The sequence below is a fragment of the Schistocerca gregaria genome, chromosome 2 (genome assembly GCF_023897955.1).
Source record: "Schistocerca gregaria isolate iqSchGreg1 chromosome 2, iqSchGreg1.2, whole genome shotgun sequence".
NCBI lineage: Eukaryota > Metazoa > Arthropoda > Insecta > Orthoptera > Acrididae > Schistocerca > Schistocerca gregaria.
The window spans coordinates 379,016,170-379,040,362 of NC_064921.1; the positions used below are offsets into that span (position 1 = coordinate 379,016,170).

The following is a 24,193-nucleotide window of genomic DNA, read 5'->3' on the forward strand; positions in this document are numbered from 1 at the left end:
CCTAGGAAGGAAGAAAGGAAGGAAGGAAGGAAAGAAGATCGGAGTTTAACGTCCAGTGTTCGAAGAGACATTAGAGTTGAGGCCCAGCTACGGCAAACAGCCGTGTTATTTTCAAAGAAATCATCCTCGAATTTGACTTTAGAGATTTTGAGAAACAATGAAAACCTAAATTTGGATGAGAAAACGGGGATTTCAAGCCTCGTCCAGCGTCTTACCACTGCGTCATTTTGCTAGCTGTAACACGTACGAATATCCAGCGACAGCAGTTTAAGGTGGTACGAAAATATAAATATAACTGTGAGGAATGGTACACGCCAGACTTTCAAGACGTTTCCCGAGTATTTCTGCTCGAATGAACTATTATCATCTTAATAGTGCGTTTCTGAATTCCTTCGGTGCTTGTTGCTATGCCTACTTGGTAAGGACTCTAAACGCTGGAACAGTACTCGAACAAACGTCGTACATGCAATTTACTTCACAGAAGTCTTGCAGTTTCCCCAGAATCCTTTCCGCACATATAAGATTTTTATTTGCTTTTCCTATTCGTTATTTCACACGTTTGTACCATTTTAATTCGCTTCGTAGTATAACGTTCACGTATTTAACCAACTAAGGACACGATCTACCGACTTTCCTTTCCCGCAGCAATGCTGAGTCGTACTCATCCGCTTTAACACCGTCTACTGTATGGCAACACGGAGGATTACTCGCATTTATCCATTTTTAAACGGATTTCTAAGAGTATTGTTTCCAGGTACGATTTTTCTGCTGTTGGTTTCTTGTCTTCCCGTTCCTTATTATGTCATCGTTGACTTTGTTTCATTGAGAAGATTCGTCGAAAGCAACCTGTTTTCTGCCTTGTTCCCCGGAAGCTCTTGTGCCTCTGATTGTAATTTTATAATGGCGTAATGGTCGCTCCTACCTCTTTTAACTCGAACGTAATCACACCGCTGCTACTGCACCGTGCCTCTCCCGGCTCATCTTGCTAATCATCGCCGGGCCGTCTGCTGAGATTTTTAAACTCTTCGCGAACTCAATGGAAAAGATCCCATTTGAGGAAGATTAAAGGTGGCTGCAATTTCAATAATTCTAAAAAACGAAAGCTCATGTGGGGTTGAAAGAATTTCAGTGTTCTGGAAAGATGTTCCAACGTAAGTAGTAACGTCCTTAGCGATATATCCAATACACCACTGGCACAAGGAGTTCTTCAAGACAGGTAAAAACATGCCGCTGTTGAATCACTTCATAAGAAAGATGACGAGACACACTTAAACAATTATTGCGGTGTTTCCTTACCGACATTTCCTACCCAAATATTCGGAAAAGTAATGTACTCAGGAGTAGTGCACACTTACGTGGAAACATTACTTAGCATATCACAGTTTGGATTACAGAAACGTTGCTCAACTGAGAATACTATTTATACATCCACTCATCAAATGATACAACCCTTAAACAATAATATGTCGTCAGTTGGTATTTTTTTGTGAGCTTTGCAAGGCATTTGATTACATAGATCATATTACTCTCTAAGAAAAAATCAAATTTATGGAACTGATGGTTTTACACGCAGCAGGTTTAAGTCACGCTTCACAAACAGAATTCAAAAATTGTACCGAATAATATAGACAATGACGGAAAAGTAGATTTTAGTGACTGGCGCAAAATCACAACGGGAGCCCTGCAGGGCTAAATTTTGAGCCCATTCCTATTCCTTATGGATGTGAATAATCTTCCACTTAACATTCTGTTGTGTACATAGTTCCGCGTAGTCAGCGCGTACACAACTTTCCCACTACAGCGCGCCCCGCTAAGCACAACAGCGCAGGCGCAGCGCTCGTCCGTCTCCGCACTACGAGATGGCACTGTCATAGAGACGGACCAAGTTCTGCTTCCGCCGATCCGCGTATTAATATGCAACGCAGCCAATGAGATTGCTGCTAACGTAGAACCTTTTCTCCTCGCGGATCACACTCGCGCAGTGATACCTGAACGCGCGAGGTATTATAACGAGTGTACAGACCTCCGATTAGTCAGTCTGCATCAGTCTGCATTAGTCTGTACCAGTCCATAGTCAAGTTTCAGTCTGCGCCTAATAATATTACCATATTCTTGTACATAGCCATGAAGAGAAATGTATAGACACTTTGTCAAGTATCAGAGATACGTCAGAATAAGATTAACGTACCAAGACCAAAGGAACTTCAGATTGTCAGTTGTAAACATCATCCAGAATAAAGTTACGTAATGTCTATATTTTTATTATTTTAATAAATGTGTGTGAAAAATAATCAAGTTCTGTTTAAAGTTGGTCACCGTCAATCTGCTACTCTAAGCGTGCAAGTGGCATTTCTATCGTCTGACCTAACGGCAGAGATAAACACGACACGATAAGACCACGAGACATATTGCTGACACTCGCCTACTTCGCTAGAGCGACAAGTCAAATAATCTGATTGTGTGTGTACCGAAGGTCTTATAGTACGCACACCACACATTCAAAAAGCAAAATTGGTACTTTTTGCAGACGGCACTAGTGTTGTAGCAAATCGCATTAGAGGGAAAGCAACAGAAGAGTTGGTAAATGATATTTTCGAAAGAACTATGAAGCAACGAATCAGCCATCTGATATGTTTTGCATTGTCACTCAGTGTCGCACGGTATAATTCTCTAGGGTAAGTCATTACTCAGAAAGAAAGTACAGATTGCACAAAAGGGAGTAGTAAGAATAATTTTTGGTGCTCACCCGTTGGTGATAAATAAGCCAACACAATTTGGGGAAAACGGTGATGTCCATACATGCAATACTTGAGGGAAAAATGACCTTTATTACTCATCGTTAAAGCCGTTAGTAGCTCAGAAAAAGGAAGAGTTCAATTTATAGCAAGAAAAATTTTTCATCATTTACACAATAAAATAAAACGTCTGGAGGTAGTAAAGCAAGCTTTAAGTCTGATTTAAAATCATTCCTCCTGGACAAGTCCTATTCCACTGACGAATTTGTACCTAAAAACTGGTGGCCATTAACAAAAATTAAGTGCAGTTACATGATGAGAATTAAAAATAATATGTTCATTAATGCTACCACTAATCACGTATACATATCGTGTAAACTGACTCGTTCCACACCATTTCGAAAAAAGAATTGTGGAACGTATGACTAGCTAAGTAACTCACTCACAGCGGGATTTACCTCCACGGCGTGAAGCGCAGTGTGGGAGCAGCAGCCTTAATGAGTGGGGACCGCTGCTGGTTTCCCCGGAGTTTTCCCATCCCACGCAGGCGAGAGCCATCCCGGCGCCGTAATCTCGCATCGTTCTGCCACCTCCGCTAATTCTTAAGATCGCACCACGCAGTGTCTGTACTGTGTACGGGCCGCGGCGCCCCGCTACCACTGGCAACGCCCATTGAATAGTGGCTAGCGTATCATCAAGATCAGAATCAATCACAAAGGGAAGCTGTGTACTCCGTAACATTACCAACAAGTCACCAAGATTCAGTGATTAAAAATAAAGCGAAACAGACAGAAAAATTAAATTATTTCAGTTGGATGAAAGTTCCTCAGTTTTGTTACTGAGTAAAACTCTGTTGCTTCTGAATTGTGTTTTCTTCTTCGGCCTACATCTGGAGTTGCGATACCAGATACGGTGGTTGTTGAGTTATTACACACGTTATAAGCTGCGTACAGCAAGTGCCGCCAAAGACGCCGCTCGACAGCATGTGGAACAGATCAGTGGAGCCAAGCTAACCATTAATATTACCAGCCCTACGAAGTGCGCGTCAGACAATTTCTACTGTACGACTTGTTACAGTTTCTTCCCTGTAATTCACGGACAGGGCAGGGGGAAAACGATTACCTGTAGGCATCTGGGGTTTTAATCTTATCCTGAGTCTATTAACAAGACCGATATGTTAGAAATTAGAATTATATTAATACCTTCAGCTGCTAACGGGCGTTGATATATATCAACGGGGACATGTGAAAATGTCTGCCCCGACCGGGACTCGAACCCGGGACCTCCTGCTTACATGGCAGACGCTCTATCCATCTGAGCCACCAAGGACACAGAGGATAGCGCGACTGCAGGGGCTACGACTGCAGAGACTATCTCGCGCACGCCTCCCGCGGGCCCCTCATTCTCACCTTGTATGTCCACACACTACATTCGTAGTGTCCCACCCCAACACACTCATTACTCCTGGAAGACATTCTTACCAAGTCCCGTAAGAGTTCGGAGAATATCCGCACAGAAGGAGGAGGTCATGGCCGGTGTTGCCAGAACTATATACTTATATGGATATGTGGTGAGCTACAGAGTGTATACTCATTACAGTCTGAAAGCAGAAGTTTGGGATTTCATAAAGAAGTTCTCGCGAGATACGCGACGTCCTCCTTCGGGTACGTGCCAGTTGTGGGTTTTCAACATTTCGCCAGTCAAAGGAGCACGTGACTAATCGAGCAGCTCTTCTTTGTGACGTCCCTTCCTAGATTTCCAGATGAATTTAGACGCCGTTCCCGACAAGCTACCTTTAAACAAACTACATGCCTATGGAGTAACGCCTCAAGTGTGCGATTATATTCGCGAGTTCCTGTCAGAAAGATCACAGTTCGCAGTAACTGCCGGAAAGTTATTGAGTAAAACAGAATTAATATTTGGAAATTAGCGACAAGTTCCTATGGGACCAAACTGCTGAGGTCATCTATCCGTAGGCTTACTCTCCACTTAATCTAACTTAAACCAGCTTACGCTAAGGACAACACACACACCCATAGCTGAGGGAGGACTCGAACCTCCGACGCGGGTAGCCGCGCGAACCGTGGCAAAGCGCCCAAGACCACGCGGCTACACCGCGAGGCTGGGAAGTAATATGTGGCGTTCCCTAAGCAAATGTTACAGGCTTTCTCTGTTCCTGATCTACGTAATCGACATAGGAGACAACCTGAGCAACCCTCTTACATTGTTTGTAGATGACGCTGTCAATTACCGTCTTGTAAATGACGTCAGGTGATCAAAACCAATTGCAAAATAATTTGAACAGAATATCTGTATGATGCCAAAAGTGGCAATTGATTCTTAACAATGAAAAGTGGGAGTCTTCCACATCAGTAAAAAAAAAGAATCCGATAAATTACACGACAAATCAATCAGATCTGAAGGCTGAAAATTCAATTACGAGTGACTTGCACTGGAACGATCATACACGAAATGTGTGGAAAGCAAACCAAAGAATGTCACTTATCGCCAAACCCTTAGAAAATGTAACAGGTCTAATAAAGAGGCCGCTAACAGCATGCTTGTTGCACTCTTTGAGTATTGCTGTGCTATGTGAGATCAGAATCAGGTGGGACTGGAGGAAAAAGTTCAAAGAAGGCGAGATTGTTTTGTACTACCCCCGAGATAAGGGAGAGAGCGCCCCGGACATGATACGTGATTTGGGGGGGCAATCACTAAAAACAAACGGTTTTTTCGTTGCGGATGGATCTTCTCGTGAAATTTCAGTTGCCAACTTCCTCCTCTGATTGCGAAAATGTTCTTTTGGTGCCCACCTACATGGGTAGAAATGATGATACTGATAAAATATGAGAAACTGGAGCTTGCATAGAAAGATTTAAGTGCTCGGCTTTCCCGCGTGGCATCAGAAAGCCCAACGGTAGAGAAACCGATTGAAGGTGGTTCCATGGACACTCTGTCAGGCACTTGATCGTGTATTCCAGGCTAATCATGTAAATGTATTCTGAGCAAGCGCATATCGCAGATACTTGGTTAGGTCCTACACTCTTTTTTTATAACCAACAGTGTAGTTTCTCAGCATTCTGCAACTGAACGGAGCCCTGCCAGTTCGCTTTAGACCACATTGAACCTACGCTATGTTTCCGCTTTAAATTCCCATCCACTGTTAATACCGGCTGTTTTTGGCGTAACTCTCTCTCGTTACGATTAATTATAGATGCAAATAAAAGTATACCACCTTTTAATTTTTTCGAAAAGCGCACAACTACATTTCACAACGTTTCGAGCTACTTCCATCTTTCTCTCGTGTTGATATTTCGTTAGGATTCTTCAGAATACGTGTGTAGAATCATAACAACTGCTCTGCTTCCCTTAAACGGTCGTAAATGTAACACTAAATATATTAGACATATCACATTGTCCTACGCCACACACGAAACTGTTTGTGCCTCCGTCGACGATATTCCATCTAGGACAGAGGTAGTCAACCTGTTGTACCTACCGTCCATTTTTGTATGTCTGTTAGCAGCTAAATTTTCTAACCGGCCACCAGTTTTGCAGTAAAGATTATTCATAAAGTAGGGAAGTAACTTTACGTTCTAAAATTTATAAATTAAAGTTCCAACGAGATAAACCAAATAATAATAATTACTTACCAAATACTTAATGTCTAAACTTTATGAAAACCTAATGAAAATATCTTTAGCCCCCCAACTGCACACCGCCCACCATAAAAGCTGGAGCGCCCACTAGTGGTTGGTAGGGACCACATTGATTACCACAGATCTAGGAAAACGTGCTACGTTCTGTATCAGGAAGCCTCAGATCAGTTGCAAGTTGCAGATACACGGAAGTCCTTTCTATGTTCCTCATCGATACTATATTCACTCAAAAGCGCTTAGAAAGTCGAAAGACAGCAATTTTTTAAAGTAATTTTCGCCATTCGACTGTTAATTGTTCATTTATTTTACACAATCATGATTTCATCTTTACTGATCATTCTCAAGTCCATGCTGAAATGTTAAAATATATCTGACCTGTCTGTGACATGTCATCGTCAAAAAAACATACTTCTCTCTTATAGGTCAGTTGTCGTATTACAGTGCATGTCGAGGATAAATAATATGGCTGACATTGCGGAAAGTGGAAAACCATTAACACACTGTATGTCATGAATACAAACATAAGTGACGAATGTAGGTCACACAAATACATTGTCTGTTAAATATGCCATACTGTGTGTTAATGGAGCACAATGGCAGCCGTATTATGTGTCCTCTATATGTACTCATATCCTTATTTACGCTAAGTGGGGCAATGGCAGGGCACTGAAGAAGCAGACATGTTTTAACAACTCGACATGCATTTGAGAATGGCTATAACTCCCAAATCGCGACTCTGTAAAATAAATGAACAGTTAACAATCAAATGGCGGAAATTTCTTTCAAAAAATTCTATACGACAGTGTTTCCCCACGAAGGAAACATCATCAAACGACAACAGTATCACCTAGTTACTACAATGGTTTCCAAGTGATTGATTATCTCAGAAAATTCTAGGGTAAGAGTTTGTTGTTGTCTTCAGTCCTGAGACTAGTTTGATGCAGCTCTCCATGCTACTCTATCCTGTGCAAGCTTCTTCATCTCCCAGTACCTACTGCAACCTACATCCTTCTGAATCTGCTTAGTGTATTCATCTATTGGTCTCCCTCTACGATTTTTACCGTCCACGCTGCCCTCCAATGCTAAATTGGTGATCCCTTGATGCCTCAAAACATGTCCTACCAACCGATCCCTTCTTCCAGTCAAGCTGTGCCACAAACTTCTCTTCTCCCCAATCCTATTCAATACCTCCTCATTAGTTACGTGATCTATCCACCTTATCTTCAGCACTCTTCTGTAGCACCACATTTCGAAAGCTTCTATTCTCTTCTTGTCCTAACTAGTTATCGTCCATGTTTCACTTCCATACATGGCTACACTCCAAACAAATACTTTCAGAAACAACTTCCTGATACATAAATCTATATTCGATCTTAACAAATTTCTCTTCTACAGAAACGCTTTCCTGGCCATTGCCAGTCTACATTTTATATCCTCTCTACTTCGACCATCATCAGTTATTTTACTTCCTAAATAGCAAAACTCCTTACTACTTTAAGTGTCTCATTTCCTAATCTAATTCCCTAAGCTTCACCCGATTTAATTTGACTACATTCCATTATCCTCGTTTTGCTTTTGTTGATGTTCATCTTATATCCTCTTTTCAAGACACTGTCCATTCCGTTCAACTGCTCTTCCAAGTCCTTTGCCGTCTCTGACAGAATTACAATGTCATCGGCGAACCTCAAAGTTTTTATTTCTTCTCCATGAATTTTAATACCTACTCCAAATTTTTCTTTTGTTTCCTTTACTGCTTGCTCAATATACAGATTGAATAAGATCGGGGAGATGCTACAACCCTGTCTCACTTCTTTCCCAACCACTGCTTCCCTTTCATGCCCCTCGACTCTATTAACTGCCATCTGGTTTCTGTACAAATTGTAAATAGCCTTTCGCTGCCTGTATTTTACCCCTGCCACTTTCAGAATTTGAAAGAGAGTATTCCAGTGAACATTGTCAAAAGCTTTCTCTAAGTCCACAAATGCAAGAAACGTAGGTTTGCCTTTTCTTAATCTCTCTTCTAAGATAAGTCGTAACGTCAGTATTGCCTCACGTGTTCCAACATTTCTACGGAATCCAAACTGATCCTCCCCGAGGTCCGCATCTACCAGTTTTTCCATTCGTCTGTAAAGAATTCGTGTTAGTATTTTGCAGCTGTGACTTATTAAACTGATAGTTCGGTAATTTTCACATCTGTCAGCACCTGCTTTCTTTGGGATTGGAATTATTATATTCTTCTTGAAGTCTAAGGGTAAGAGTTATAGTTGGAAAAGCGCCTAAAAACATGCTGACTCGTATTCAACACAATGGCTGTTCAGTGAAAACCATCGAGTCGACCCGGGAGTGACTCAGTCTACTGTCCATGAAGCAAGCATTAACAAGAATCTACAACGCGGTCAAACTTCGTGCAACCTCGAGTCATTTCCGTGGACAAGCGTACGCGTCTGATACTGCGCCTGGAGTGATGGAATCAGTAATTAGCAAATGCTGTCGCGATCTGGAAGTAACGTGCCCACAAAGAAGTTATTCACGTCCCCTTGCCTCAGGCATTATGCCTGGGCACGGACCGAAACGAGAGCTCTTTTGTTTTGTTAAAAAAAAAAGAATTGCCGCAGACTTCCGCGAAACAAGTGCAGCGGGAAGCTATCGAGGGCGCGTTGAAGGGCGCTGACAGATCTCCACCACAGAGATTCGTTAGAGATTTGAGCCAGTTAACTTCGAGGTTTTTGAGGCATATCTGAAGCTTCTCTTCATCGAGAACAGGTCACAACCACATCGATGTCTTTATTGGAAGGGAAAATTGGGGGATAAGATCCTGTCGACGTCAATGTCATTAGAAGACGAAGCACAATTACGGAATAACCAAAAGGAAGAGAGAGAGAGGGGGGGGGCGGGGAACCACAAGAAACAAAGATCTGAATTATTGATCTCAGAATTACTGCTGTAATCATTGTAGCACCTGGCGCAGTAAAATTGATGGGAAGAACTGCATGGTCTTAACAGAGTCGGGAGGAGACCGTACTCGGTTGTACTATATAAGATTAATAGACTACTTGTATACGACACAACAAATAATGATAATAACAACAATAAGAAGAAGAAGAAGAAGAAGAAGAAGAAGAAGAAGAAGAAGAAGAGAAAAAGCAAAAGGAATGGAAAAGTGAAGGGAGTGAGGCAGAGATGCTGAATCAGTAAAAAGATCTTTTAAAAATAAGTCCTGTATTATAAGTCTGTGGAAAGAGTTTTTAATGGTATGGTACTGTTAGGCAAAAATGATACATTAAGAGGTTTGCTGAGGGAGATGAAAAATCGCTGTTAACAATATGCTGTCAAGATAAATTTGAGGAAAAGACAGCTCCATAAAGGAAAGGATAGGAAATGAGAAAACAAAGCAGGAATGCAGTTTCAAGCATTTAAACAGTATTATGAGGTGCGACAAGGACAGAAATGACAAACACAGACTTTCACTGAAGAAGGACGTTGGACTGACAGTTAGGTGAAGTCCTGATGGTAAACCAAACGTACAAAACCAAACTCCAGACATCGTTAGTTCGAGTAGACAGGAATTTTTAACGAGTTTTTTGCTCCGCTCTAGTTTTTGGACGCTCTGGAAAGAGTATTCGCCCGAGGTCCGACAACAGTGTCTGAAGTATTCCATTCTCTGGGCACAGCTGATCGCCAGACCGGAACACCACGAAACCAGTGAAGCGAATGCACTTAGTAAGTAAACCGATTTTAGACTGTTGTATTAGTTTTCCATTTATAACTGCCTTACAGCTACAGACAGTGTGGAGATTTCATGCATATAAATCGTGAAATATTAAAACGAGCGAAAGAAATGTTGTAACCAGAAAAAGTCCCTCATCAATTAAAACTTCACCCCTCTGTGTGTTGACAGCATGTAAGATCATCGCTGATTCTCACAGTTGTTCCCAAGAAACGTAAATTTATTCTCGTGCTGTAAGTTGCCTTGAGAAACAATGAACATAAAAAGTCACGTGAAATACAACAACTCGTACTTTTCGCAAAATTTATTATAGAGCTGACATGATTTTATCAAAGAAAATCACTTGGAACAAAAGTTTAAGAGCTATATCAACATAAGAAAACAGGGTATATGTCTGTATTACTTGATATACTCTGAGAATTGTCCACTATGCATTTAGCAAAAAGTTACACTGTCCTATATGGCATTAAGTCATAACCAACTGCTTCTAATTCACCATTCATATCAAACATAGCGCTAACGGTTTTAATAAATATGTTGAATAAATACGTGACCACAGATTACGGTTTTCTTCGTTATGGTGAAATATTGAATGATATATTTTTGTCGTGTAAATGTCACTGCGTATAAGAGGTGTGAATCTAATAAATACTTTGTCAGTCAGAACAGGTCACAGATACTAGGGAATACAGACGTAACACACGGAGTGTTATTGAACGAGGCAGCCAGGTTCACGTCTTCGTAGTCTACAAGTTTAACAAATTATCTGTGCCGAGACAATCGTTCAATAATCCAAAGCTGATGCTCGCGAATACTCAGGAACGGAAAGTAACAGACTATAGCTGAACAACTTGCTTCGTTTTCTTTTCGTCAAAAAAAAAAAAAAAAACCCACAGCTGTAGCGTAACCATTACATGTGTAAGCGAGAGAGAAAGGCTTCGCGTTTCGAAATGGTGCTCCACAGCCTCCAAATAATAATCCGCCATAAACTAAATTAGCAGTTAACGTACCGAACAACACAGTGAAACACGCCGTGATCCGAGGTGAACAGGAAGCACCTTTCAGTTAAATCTGCTACGCTACAGCTACTACTGGAGGTGAGCCAGTCTATGATCAACATCCTTCCGCCGATATTGACCTCGACATCGACGGGCCGTTAAACCATAACCTTCCAATTTTCCTTTATTGTACAGTTACATGCTAGAGGGAACAAAAAAAGGGATGGGAGCAGCGATGCAGTGACAGGAGAAGTAACTGTAGAGTGCCTTGCAGATTATAGATGCAGATGTAAATGGGAAAAATATTAGCGCCCGCCAACCGTGGAGTAATTAGATAGCGTGTCATCTTCTGAATGATAGCAGCGTTCATTGCATGAAGAATATAGTGGCATTACAACCCTTTGTCAAATGTTTTACTGATGGTTAGAGCTGCTGCCTCTAGATCACGGGGTTCTGGGTTCGATTCCGGGCTGGGTCGGGAATTTTCTCCGCCCGGGGACTGGGTGTTTGTGTTGTCATCATTTCATCATAATTCGGGAAAGTGGCGAGACAGGACAGTGTAAAGACTGGGAATTCGTGCGGGCGCTGATAACCGCGGAGTTGATCGCCCTACAAACCAAATACCACCATCGTCAAAGTTCTAGTTCGATCTACGAGTGTAATGGTCTTCCCATTTTGTAGTAAATTTAGCAATACAGTAGCCGAAGTTTCATTGCAGAGCTGCTTACATTGTCGAGACGATAAACGAAAGCATGTGTGAAATATTCACAGTCTTCTTGTCACTTCAAATTGGGGTAAAAAGGGTGAGTCACCGTGACGTCACATTACCAGAGACTGTGTCTATCCTGCGATGCCAGTGATGGAACCTTTTTAAGTGAAAAAATACGGCAAGAATCTGTGTAGCCCCTCATCATCGAAAACGAGCTTTATGGCACCGCTAAGGTTACAGTCGCTGTCCCGATTAACTTAGTGCTGTACTTACGCATCCTTACAGCCACTTAGATGATACAGTGCCAGTAGGTAGATAAGGCAAGAATACCGAGAATATTTTGTAGAAAGAAGCCTACAAATGAAACGAAGTTTGCCATTTGCTTTACTCACAACTGAGCCTTTGTGCTCACTCCATTTTACCTCCGTACAAAATGTTACCTCTATGTACTTGTATGAGTTAACCGATTCCAAATGTGACTCGCTGCTATTATAGTCAGAGGGTAGTAAGTTTAATTTTGTGTGTGTGTGTGTGTGTGTGTGTGTGTGTGTGTGTGTGTGTGTGTATGAGAGAGAGAGAGAGAGAGAGAGAGAGAGAGAGAGAGAGAGTGAGAGAGAGAAGCATAACTTTATACTTCTGAACTTAAAGGAAGTTGCCAATGTTCAAAATATTATCAAGATCAGACTGAATATTAATGCACCTTCTTTCAGACAGTGCTTCATGACAGGTCAATGCATCATCCGCAAAAAATTCTGAGGTTAATAATAATATTGTCTGGATGGACATTAACATACAACATGAACAAGAATCACAAAACACTTCACTGCCGAAAGAATATATTGAAATATAGAGATTTGCATGAGAACATAAAATTCGATCTAGTCGCATCATATAAAGATGAATTTCTTTCGATTAAGACGGAAGTCTTAGTAACGTCTCACTAACTGTAATTAATTAAACCTGCAGCACAGAATTCGTAAATATTCCTCATCACATTTCTGCTTAGAAATATTGACCTATTTATTTTCTCTTTCACTGAATGCGGAATGTTCCCCGTTTTTAAAGTTGCTGTAAATTTATCTCTTTCGTGATTTGACACTGAAGTGTATATGTAGTTGTAATACTCTGAGAGAATGATAATTCGTAGTGGTCCTATCCTTGTCCATACTCCTTGTCGTGATCTTACTGAGAGGCCTGCTTTTATTTGCTCGCTTGTGACGAGTAAATAATTTATTTCCCGTGTTACTGGTTACCGACGTCTAACCAAGGTAGCTAGCTGGTAGGACTGACACTTTCAGGCATCCTGTCATAATTAATAAGAGTACGAAATGCGTTTCTTCAACATCTCTGTTTATAGTCGTAAGAGAGAAATAACACAGCCGGGGGCGGAGCTTGTGTAGTACGCATTTCTGCCGCTAGGGGTGTATGGCCCAAATCATCGCCTGTGTTGTCGACCTGACTTACTCTGTTCATCTGCAGTGATTGCTTTTGCTAGTGCTTTTTTTTTCTTTCTTCGTTTTTATGTTTCAGTGAAAAACGCGCAGCTCTCAAGTTTTGCTTTCTACTCCGTAAAAATACTGTCGAAACTGCTTTAGTGTGGGAAACAGCTTACCAAGATCACGCTGTGGGAAAAAACTAAAGTGTACGAGTGGTTTGCTCGATTTAAAAATGTCGACTTGTCGGCTGACGACAAACCTTGTTCTGGAAGTCCGTCAGCTGCCTGAACTGCATACTTCAAATGTGTGAATTTCTAAGGGACCAGATTGCGGAGGTCATCGGCCCCTAGTCTGACACACTACTTAAACTAACTTACTCTAAGAACCACACACACACACACACACACACACACACACACATGCCCGAGGGAGGACTCGAACCTCCGGCGGGCGTTACCGCGCAGCCCGTGACATGGCGCATGACACCTCTCGGTCACTCCGCGCAGCTGCATAGTTCATGCAGAGTTCGTTCCCCTAGGCCAGACCGTCAATCAAACCCTTTATTTAGAAGTTTTAAGAAGATTGCACAACAGTGTTGTTAAAAAGACCCGATTTGTGGCAGGCACGAGAATGGTTCTTCCAGCACCACGGCGCACCTCCACTCACACCCATCTCTGCTAGACAGTTTTTGGCTAAAAACGGCATGGTTCCGGAGCCCCGCGCACCTTACTCGCCTGACCTGGCTCCGTGCTACTTTTTTTTTATTTCCACGCATGACAACATGAAAGGACACTGGTTTGACAACACTGAAAGAGTCAAGTAAAATACGAGGGAGGAGCTATCAGCCATCTCTAAAGATGACTACAACAAATGTTTTGAAGGGTGGAAGAACAGGTGGGATAAATGTATTAACTGTAATGGAGAGTATTTTAAAGGGGATAAGGTTGTTTTTTAAAGTTTGTAAATACACTGAAGCGTCAAAGAAATTGGTATAGGCAGTATAGGCATGCGTATTCAAAAATAAGTATATGTAAAGAGGTAGTATACGAGGCTACGGCCTGCAACGCCTTTATGAGACAATAGATTTCTGGCGCAGTTGTTATATCGGTTACCCTCGCTACAATACTACGTTCTCAGATTTAAGTGAATCTGATCGTGCTGCTATAGTCGGCGCACGATGGATGGGAAACAGCGTCTCTGAGGTAGCGACGAAGTAGGGATTTTCTCGCACTACCATTTCACGAGTGTACCGTGAATATCAGGAATCCAGTAAAACATCAAGTCTCCGACATAGCAGCGGCAGGAAAAAGATCCTGCAAGAACGGCACCAACGAGAACAGGAGAGAATCATTCAGCGTGACATAAATGCATCCCTTCCGGAAATTGCTACAGATTTCAGTGCTCGGTCATCAATAAGTGTCAGCATGCGTAGCATTCAGCGAAACCTCACCCATATGGCCTTTCGGTGCCGAATGCCCACTCGTGTACTCTTGATGACTACATGGCACAAAGTTTTAGGCCTTGCCTGGTTCAAAAATGGTTCAAATGGCTCTGAGCACTATGGGACTTAACATCTTAGGTCATCAGTCCTCTAGAACTTGGAACTTCTTAAATCTAACTAACCTAAGGACATCACACACATCCATGCCCGAGGCAGGATTCGAACCTGCGACCGCAGTGGTCGCGTGGTTCCAAACTGAAGCGCCTAGAACCGCTCGGCTACAGCGGCCAGCGCCTAGCCTGGGCCCGTCCACATCGACATTAGACTGTTGATGACACGAAACGTGTTGCCTGATCGGAGGAGTCTCGTTTCAACTTGTATCTCGCCGATGGACGTATGTAGGTATGCAGACAACCTCATGAATCCATGGACCCTACATGTCAGCAGGGGACCGGTCAAGATCGTGGAGTCTCTGTAATGGCGTGAGGCGTGTACAGTTGGAGTGATATGGCACCCCTGATACGTCTAGATACACTCTGACAGGTGACACGTACGTAATCATCTTATCTGATCACCTGCGCCCATTCATGTCCATTGTTCATTCCGTGGGACTTGGGCAATTTTGCACGACAATGCGGCACCCCACACGCCCAGGATTGCAAGAGAGCTGCTCCAGGAACGCTCTTCGGTGTTTAAACACTTCCACTGGCCACCAAATTTCCCAGACATAAACATTACTGATCATACCTGGGATGCCTTGCAACGCGCTGCTCAGAAGAGACCTTCAACCCCTCGTACTCTTACGGATTTATGGACAGCCCTGCAGGATTCATGGTGTCAGTTCCCTCCAGCACTACTTCAGACATTAGTCGAATCCATGCCACGTCGTGTTGGGGCACTTCTGCGTGCTAGCGGAGGTCATACACAATATTAGGGAGGTGTAGCAGCTTCTTTGGCTCTTCAGAGTATATCGCTTTTTAAAAAAATGCCTTTTTTGGGTTGTTGTTGTTGTGGTCTTCAGTCCTGAGACTGGTTAGATGCAGCTCTCCAAGCTACTCTGTCCTGTACAAGCTTCTTCATCTCCCAGTACCTACTGCAAACTACATCCTTCTGAATCTGTTTAGTGTATTCATCTCTTGGTCTCTCTCTACGGTTTTTACCCTCCACGCTGCCCTCCAGTACTAAATTGGTGATCCCTTGATACCTCAGAACATGTCCTACCAACCGATCCCTTCTTCTAGTCAAGTTGTGCCACAAACTTCTCTTCTCCCCAACTCTGTTCAATACCTCCTCATTAGTTATGTGATCTACCCATCTAATCTTCAGCATTCTTCTGCAGCACCACATTTCGAAAGCTTCTATTCTCTTCTTGTCTAAACTATTTATCGTCCACGTATCACTTCCATACATGGCTACACTAAATAGAAATTTCAGAAACCACTTCCTGACACTTAAATCTAAACTCGATGTTAACAAATTTATCTTCTTCAGGAACGCTTTCCATGCCATTGCCAGTCTACATTTTATAACCTCTCTACTTCGGCCATCATCAGTTATTTTGCTCCCCAAATAGCAAAACTCCTTTACTATTTTAAGTGTGTCATTTCCTAATCTAATTCCCTCAGCATCACCCGACTTAATTCGACTACATTCCATTATCCTCGTCTTGCTTTTGTTGATGTTCATCTTATACCCTCCTTTCAAGACACTGTCCATTCCGTTCAACTGCTTTTCCCAATCCTTTGCTGTCTCTGACAGAATTACAATGTCATCGGCGAACCTCAAAGTTTTTATTTCTTCTCCATAGATTTTAATACCTACTCCGAATTTTTCTTTTGTTTCCCTCACTGCTTGCTGAATATACAGATTGAATATCATCGGGGAGATGCTACAACCCTGTCTCACTCCCTTCCCAACCACTGCTTCCCTTTCATGCCCCTCAACTCTTATAACTGCCACCTGGCTTCTGTACAAATTGTAAACAGCCTTTCGCTGCCAGTATTTTACCCCTGGCACCTTCAGAATTTGAAAGAGAGCATTCGAGTCAACATTGTCAAAAGCTTTCTCTAAGTCTACAAATGCTAGAACCGTAGGTTTGCCTTTCCTTAATGTAGCTTCTAAGATAAGTCGTAGGGTCAGTATTGCCTCACGTGTTCCAGTATTTCTACGGAATCCAAACTGATCTTCCCCGAGGTAGGCTTCTACTAGTTTTCCCATTCGTCTGTAAAGAATTCGCGTTAATATTTTGGAGCAGTGACTTATTAAATTGATAGTTCGGTAATTTTCGCATCTGTCAACACCTGCTTTCTTTGGGATTGGAATTATTATATTCTTCTTGAAGTCTGAGGGTATTTCGCCTGTTTTATATATGTTGCTCCCCAGATGGTAGAGTTTTATCAGGACTGGCTCTCCCAAGGCTGTCAGTAGTTCTGATGGAATGTTGTCTACTCCCGAGGCCCTGTTTCGACTCAGGTCTTTCAGTGCTCTGTCAAAGTCTTCACGCAGTATCATATGTCCCATTTCATCTTCATCTACGTCCTCTTCCATCTCCATAATATTGTCCTCAAGTACATCGCCCTTGTATAGACCCTCTATATACTCCTTCCACCTTTCTGCTTTCCCTTCTTTGCCTAGAACTGGGTCTTCAGACTATATTGCTTTTTAAAAAAATGTCCTCCTTTTGGGTACCCGCTGGTAAATTATGTTTTACACAGCGACGCAGGCTCAGATGACCACTGGTGCCAGTTCTACACTGTCTGTGGCGTTCTAAAACGACCACCGTGGTCTTTTAAATAGGGGTGGAGGGGAGGGTTGAAATATTTTGTTCTGTGAGTTTAGTTGTAAGCTGGGCTGCAGTGGTTCTCGAATAGAGCTGCCGTCACACGTGCGCTTACTAGAGCGCAGGCGCCGGTGCAGGCAGCGGCCGTCCTTGGTCAGCGAGGAAGGCGAGCGGAGCCGGAGCCGTTATACCGTAGCCCGCGCCAGCCGCCTTCGCCGCGGTGGAGCGGAGGGTACGGCCTTGGGCGCCGCCGCAGACCGGCACGCCACGCCACGCAGCGAAAGTGAGCGCCGGCAGCTAACGGCACGCCCGGCACACGACCGGGCGGCCGGGCGCAGGCAGCGGCTGCCTGCGGGCCGCACAGCTGACAGGCGACAGCCGTCACACCTCTGTCTGCCAAACACTGTCAGCTGCACGGCAGATGCTGCTACCTATCAGAGTTCCTTCCCATTCCATTCACGCAGGGAGCGCGGCAGCAGTCATTGCTTAGGCCGGTATTACACTACCAAATTTCTTTGTCAAAGATTTGATCAACGACGTGATCAAATATTCCGTCAAATACTGGGTGATCATAAAGTCAGTATCAACTTGAAAACTTAATAAACCACGGAATAATGTAGATAGAACGGTAAAAATTGACACACATGCTTGGAATGACATGGGGTTTTATTAGCGAAATAAAAAGTTCACAGATGGCGCTGGACAGCAAAACGTCAGTGACAGCGCATGACAATCGTGAATAAAAGGAGCTGTAATGAGAGAATCAGATGCGCCAGCAATCGCACCATGTTGGCGTTACCTGAAAAGGCGCTTTTAGTGAAGCTGTATTATCAGAATGGGGAATGTGCTAGTTCAGCGTTACGATCCTACCGCCATAGGATGGGGATTCGAACGGGTAAAGGTCCGTTGACAAATGTAGCTGTGGCGAGAATGATTTTCAAGTTCGAAGCCACGGGTTGTTTAGACGGTAGACCCTGTAGTGGCCGACCGAGCACAAGGCGTAATGCTGCTGAGACAGTTCAGGAAGAAATGGAGACTGCAGCAGGTTCGTCTATGCACGGGGAAGTCAGCGCGGGTGCAGTCGCACGTCGCACCGGCATTCCATACATTACTATTTAGATAGCACTTAGGCGTACTCTCCGGTGCTATCCGTAGAAAAATCCATCAGCATCATGAGCTGTTACTTGGCGATTTAGTGAAGCGGAGGGTATTTGCGGTGTGGGCGTTTCAAAAGATGGCGGAAGAAGACGATTGGTTGACGTGCTGTGGACCGACGATGCTCATTTCATGCCCACAACTGCACAATTTGGGCTACCGAAAATCTTAGAACTTTCGTGGAAACTCTGCTGCACGACGAGAAAGTCACGGTATGGGTTGGATTTAGCACATCTACCGTTATCGGGCCTTTTTTCTTCGAGGAAATGCGTAATACTGGTTTTGTAACTGCCACCGCGACGGGTGAGAGGTACGCCGATATGTTACAGAATCGCATCATCCCCAGCCTGACTGATATAACACCTGCTGGAACGTACGATGTTTATGCAGGATGGCGCTCCATCCCATATTGCTAGACGCAGGAAAGATCTCTTGCGCTCGTCGTTTGGTGATGATCGTGTGCTCAGCCACCACTTTCGTCATGGTTGGCCTCCCAGGTCCCCAGACCTCAGTCCGTGCGATTATTGGTTTTGGGGTTACCTGACGTCGCAAATGCATCGTGATCGACCGACATCTCCAGGGATGCTGAAAGACATCAGACGCCAAAGCCTCACCATAACTCCGGACATGCTTTACAGTGCTGTTCACAACATTATTTCTCGAAGTACAGCTATTGTTGAGGAATGATAGTGGACATATTGAGCATTTCCTGTAAAGAACATTATCTTTGCTTTGTCTTACTTTGATATGCTAATTATTGTTATTCTGATCAGATGAAGCGCCATCTGACGGACATTTTTTGAACACTTGTATTTTTTTGGTTCTAATAAAACCCCATGTCATTCCAAGCATGTGTGTCAATTTGTACCTCTCTATCTACATTATTCCGTGATTTACTCAGTTTTCAAATTTGTACTGACTTTTTGATCACCTGATATCTTTGACGTAGCGCTAGAAGGAGTATTACACTGTTATCGTATTTTTCGTCAAAGTTGAAGATGGCTGACAACAACTTGCTATTAACAGCAGTTGCATGTACCACAATTGCACTCTGTGCACATGCGCTAGAGACGCGGGGGGGGGGGGGGGGGGGGGAGGGAAGGAACCGTACCTGGGTGAAGCCGTGGGATTTACGACGACACGATAAAAGCATTTAACAGAACTTGTTACGTGAGCTTGGTGAATATAGACTGTCTTCAATGCTTGTGGTTTACCAGGGGTTTCACGCAGACTTTTCGTTTCCCAGGCCACTCCTGTCCTAGACATTAGCTCGCCTTTAGATGGACCAGGATGGACTTTAAGTTGCCTCCAGAGGACGACGTTTTCGCTGGCGACAGGGAAACTGTTGAGGAACTCTTCTTCCCTGATCCATTCTCGTTACTTGCGTTCTGCACGTTTCTAAGGCCAGTATATTCGGAGCGAATAGTTGACTGTTTTGTTCCCTTCCTGTTTTTCCCAACAGATGCTTCCTTCTCAATTTGCGCCACCGCTGCGTTGAGTATTTTTTCATCTCTGTCTGATGCTGTGTCGATGGTATCATCTGAGACGTAGCGGTCTTCGTCAAAATCATCAGATGATGATATCTCAAGACCTGATTCCACTGAACCCTTAACTGTCGGTTTTGCGTAATTGGTCAGAACACGAAAAGAAAATGGAAGATACGGAAAATGTACCACAACCTACTTGAAACCAAAACGTTCTTTTGAAAACGCATCCAGTCACATACCTATAGCAAATTAGTCGCTCATTACTAAACGTTCGGCGAGTCGACGAGTGCATTTTGTTTCTTGAATACTACACGTTAGTCGTTTCAACGAATCAACATTTACGTTCACACATCGATTCGACGCTGTAACTTCGGGACGAAATATGGTCTACCTGACCGAAGAACGGCATAGGTCACTTCCGCCGGCGGTATCACACAGCCGCAGACCTTCGGCCCCTTAAAAAAGACTGTGAAAGGCCGACGATTCCAGTCGGATGAGGATGTGCAGCAGGTAGTTACAGACTCCTTCACACAGCAGCACACGGTGCTTTACCAAATAGGTATCATCAACGTGGTGCGTCGGTGGGAACATTGCGTTAAGCTCAAGATGATTTTGCGCCACTGGTTTACAGATTCTTGGCTGTAAAGCCCTCGAACGGAAACTTTTTTGATGGTCCCTTGCAGATAACTGCCTGATCTGTCAAGACGTTGAGGTTGCTACAAATACTGTCAGCCAGTTCATTTACGACATGAGCAGCAAGGGTCCCACCACACTTTTCCGGAGTTATTTCTACAGCTTTCCACGACTCTGAATGCAAGATACCATGCCGCATTGTACCTACGCTCATGGCATGCCAGGTGCCCTTCTCCACCCAGAACGAAGAACGAGGAAGATTAGGAATGGTCGGCCACTCTGGCAGAGCGGTTCTAGGCGCTTCAGTCCGGAATCGCGCTGCTGCTGTGGTCGCAGGTTCGAATCCTGTCTCGGGTGTGGATGTGTGTGATGTCCTTAGGTTAGTTAGGTTTAAGTAGTTCTAAGTCTAGGGGACTGACAACCTCAGATGTTAAGTCCCATAGTGCTCAGGGCCACTTGAACCATTTGATTAGGAATGAACGCCTTGTCGAAGGTAAATTCACTACAGATACAGCATAAGATAGATCAGAAAGAAAATCAGCCGTCTCCTTCTTTCAAAGGAACCATTCAGGCCTAATTTAGCAAAGCTTCGGAAAATCTAAACCCGGATAGCCCAACGATGATTAGAATCGCCGTCTTCCGGAATACCATCGCGTTGCCTCGGTCAGGCACATCCGGAACAACCCATTCACAATCCACTGACTGAGGAAACGAAGGGCATGTTAACGCCAATACGACCATCACTAGTGACGCACTGTTGTACTGAGAAAAAATATGGGTTGATGATAGCTTTACTTCACGTGTTTAGGGCATGTTCCCTGGTGGCATCTGTAGACTTAGCAGGACTATAGGACATGGTGCTCGAGTGTGTGTCACTTGAGGTGGCGCTTCGACGCAAAGACTTGTAAGAAGCACTTCCGTTTAGGATGTCGTAAAAAGTATTTCGATTTTAGTAATAGTAAGAAACAGTCACGTTCTGTCGTAGATCTTCTAAAGAATAATACAGTTTTGTATGTAGTTAAAGTTTGGAAATTGATGTTTGTAAATTCTGTCTGTCAATCAATCGAATTAAATGTTGCACAACATTGAAGTTATAAGCGTGAAAACTTTTAATTTCGCAATTAGCGCCCGAACGACTGTTTTGGAACCCTGGAAAGCTTTGATTTCATGTAAATTGAAGGTGGAGGGGGGAGAAAGGAAAGGAAAGGAAGGACGAAACTACTAATAGCAGCTGCATTGACAGTTTATGCGGATTCAGCGGCGACGCATGAAAATTTATGCCGGACCGGGACTCGAAGCCGGGATCTCCTGCTTACCAGCCACTTGCGTTAATCACTGCACCACCCGGACACAGCGTTTATCGCAAATGCGCGGACTATTTCGGCATGCTCCCTGCCGACTCACATTCCCATCTAGCGCCACCTATCCGCAGGCCGTATCCCTGTCCACGTCCACGCTCGCTAATTCCTGCCGCCGGTCGAATGAAATGAGCATCCGCACTGAAGATTGTGGATTAATTGTCCTTCGAGGTTAATCAGTTGTATGAAAGTGTGGTGCGTGTGTGTGTGTGTGTGTGTGTTTGTGTGTTCTTTCGGACATCTCGAAAAGAACAGACACCACGCTTTCATAAAAGTTTTGATTTCTTCGCACAGAAAGTGTTCAAGACCATCAAACCCTGAAATGAAAACAACGTGGCATCAACAGAATCAGCTAAGCAACATAGCATTAAATGCATTAATGTGAGAATGCATTTCAATAATAGTCAAAAATGACGACATCCTTGGAAGTAGATAGTCGTAAGACACTTATTCTTCGGGGAAACGACACGTTACAACGTCAACAGGCATAGGAATGCAGTGACTAATGACACCAGAATGTTATCTCTTCAGCGCATTCTGAAAACTACATTTTGAAGTGCCAGATAAGTGTTTTCCTACAAAGTTGCCACGGTCACTGGTTCAGACATGTCGTATCTTCAATAGTAAAATGAGTGGGGTGCGTTATAATGTAAACTACGATTATTCAGAGAGAATTGTCACTTTTCTAAGTGACGGTTTCAGTACTTGCTTGACAGATGTGATATATCTGTATCAGCGCAAAATCGGCCCTGTAGGCAAATTACTCTCCTCGATAAAATCCTACAGTCTGTATTAGAGAACGGTTTGCTCTTCTGGGAGGAGCCTTGCAGCTCGGGTGACAACACAGCCCGTTAACGGTACATGAGGTAAGAACCGCTGTCGGTCGCAAACTCTGCAAGATAGCGTCCTCGGCTGTCGGGGTTAGTGTAGCGTTGATGACTCATATTTTGTCGCCGTAACTGTGTGAACAGTACCTCACTCTTCACTGTTACCTGCTCCGCATACTTAGCACCTTCCTCTGAGACACTGCAGCTCGTAATTTCGCCACCACAGTGACTTGCAGTACGGATGACACAATACGTGTTTGCGCGTGAATCACGCATGCGACGTGAGGACAACCGGAAATGTGCCCTTCTCAGCGTCACCTCAACATTTCTGGAACTTCCCACAAAAAGGTAAGCACGACAGAACACCAGCTCCACTTATTTGATCATGTAAAAAAAATAATGTTTCTCATTTGATATTTGCATTCCTAAAGCGGCAATAGTTTCACTCCTACAGGGTACGAGCTCCCCTATTTTAGCGAAGAAGTGTAAGAATACATACAAGGACGATGTGTTCCTTCTTTGAGGACAGTAATTTTTCATTACCTGTTTTGCTACGGGCGTATTTTGTAATTTAATGTAGGGGCAAAAATCAAGAAGAGATGGTTCATGAAGTACACGAAAGTGGTGGCAATGTGTAAAAAATGCGACATTTATGTCTGATAGTATTGCTCAAATAACTCTTATGTACTTTTACTGATCTAAAAACAAACCTCACAGATTACTTTTCTTTCAATTACGCCTATGCACTTCAAGATTCTCTCTAAATTAGCGAAATTAAAGTTTAGTCGCTTAGCCATGCATCATGTCTAGCAGAAGTAGGGACATATGACTAGTTTCGTGTCTCGATTCTGAATCATAAGGGGGGGGGGGGGGGGGGGAGGGAGGGAATTCTTCCCTTTGCAAGTGGCCGCAAAAGTCAGTGCTCTACTTAGCTTTTCAGATATTACAGTGTTTCTTCTTTCACTTATTTCTGTTTTGATTACTTGGAAGAATGAGAGAGAGAGAGAGAGAGAGAGAGAGAGAGAGAGAGAGAGAGAGAGAGAGAGAGAGAGAGAGAGAGCTAGGCTAAAGTTGTTTTAGGAGAGTTATTGACAGCATAGATCTGAAATCGTCACCTCGTACTGTTAACTACTTTTTAGAGCCGAGTCTACCATTATCGGGAGAATTTATCGAAGCGAAGATTTGCATGAAAGCATAGTTCGATTCAATCGTACGACAGAAGAACATTTTTCTCTCCTCTGTGAGAGAA

General features: G+C 43.4%; 1 protein-coding gene and 1 non-coding gene across 2 annotated transcripts in view; both read right to left on the reverse strand.

Annotated features, from left to right (window-relative positions):
• LOC126320482 (uncharacterized) overlaps window positions 1–24,193 on the reverse strand; it is a 224,399-nt gene that overhangs the window by 181,785 nt on the left and 18,421 nt on the right. The gene's annotated exons all lie outside the window — the stretch shown is intronic.
• Trnat-ugu (transfer RNA threonine (anticodon UGU)) lies at window positions 3,991–4,064 on the reverse strand. The gene has a single exon. It is a non-coding gene; the product is annotated as a tRNA-Thr (tRNA).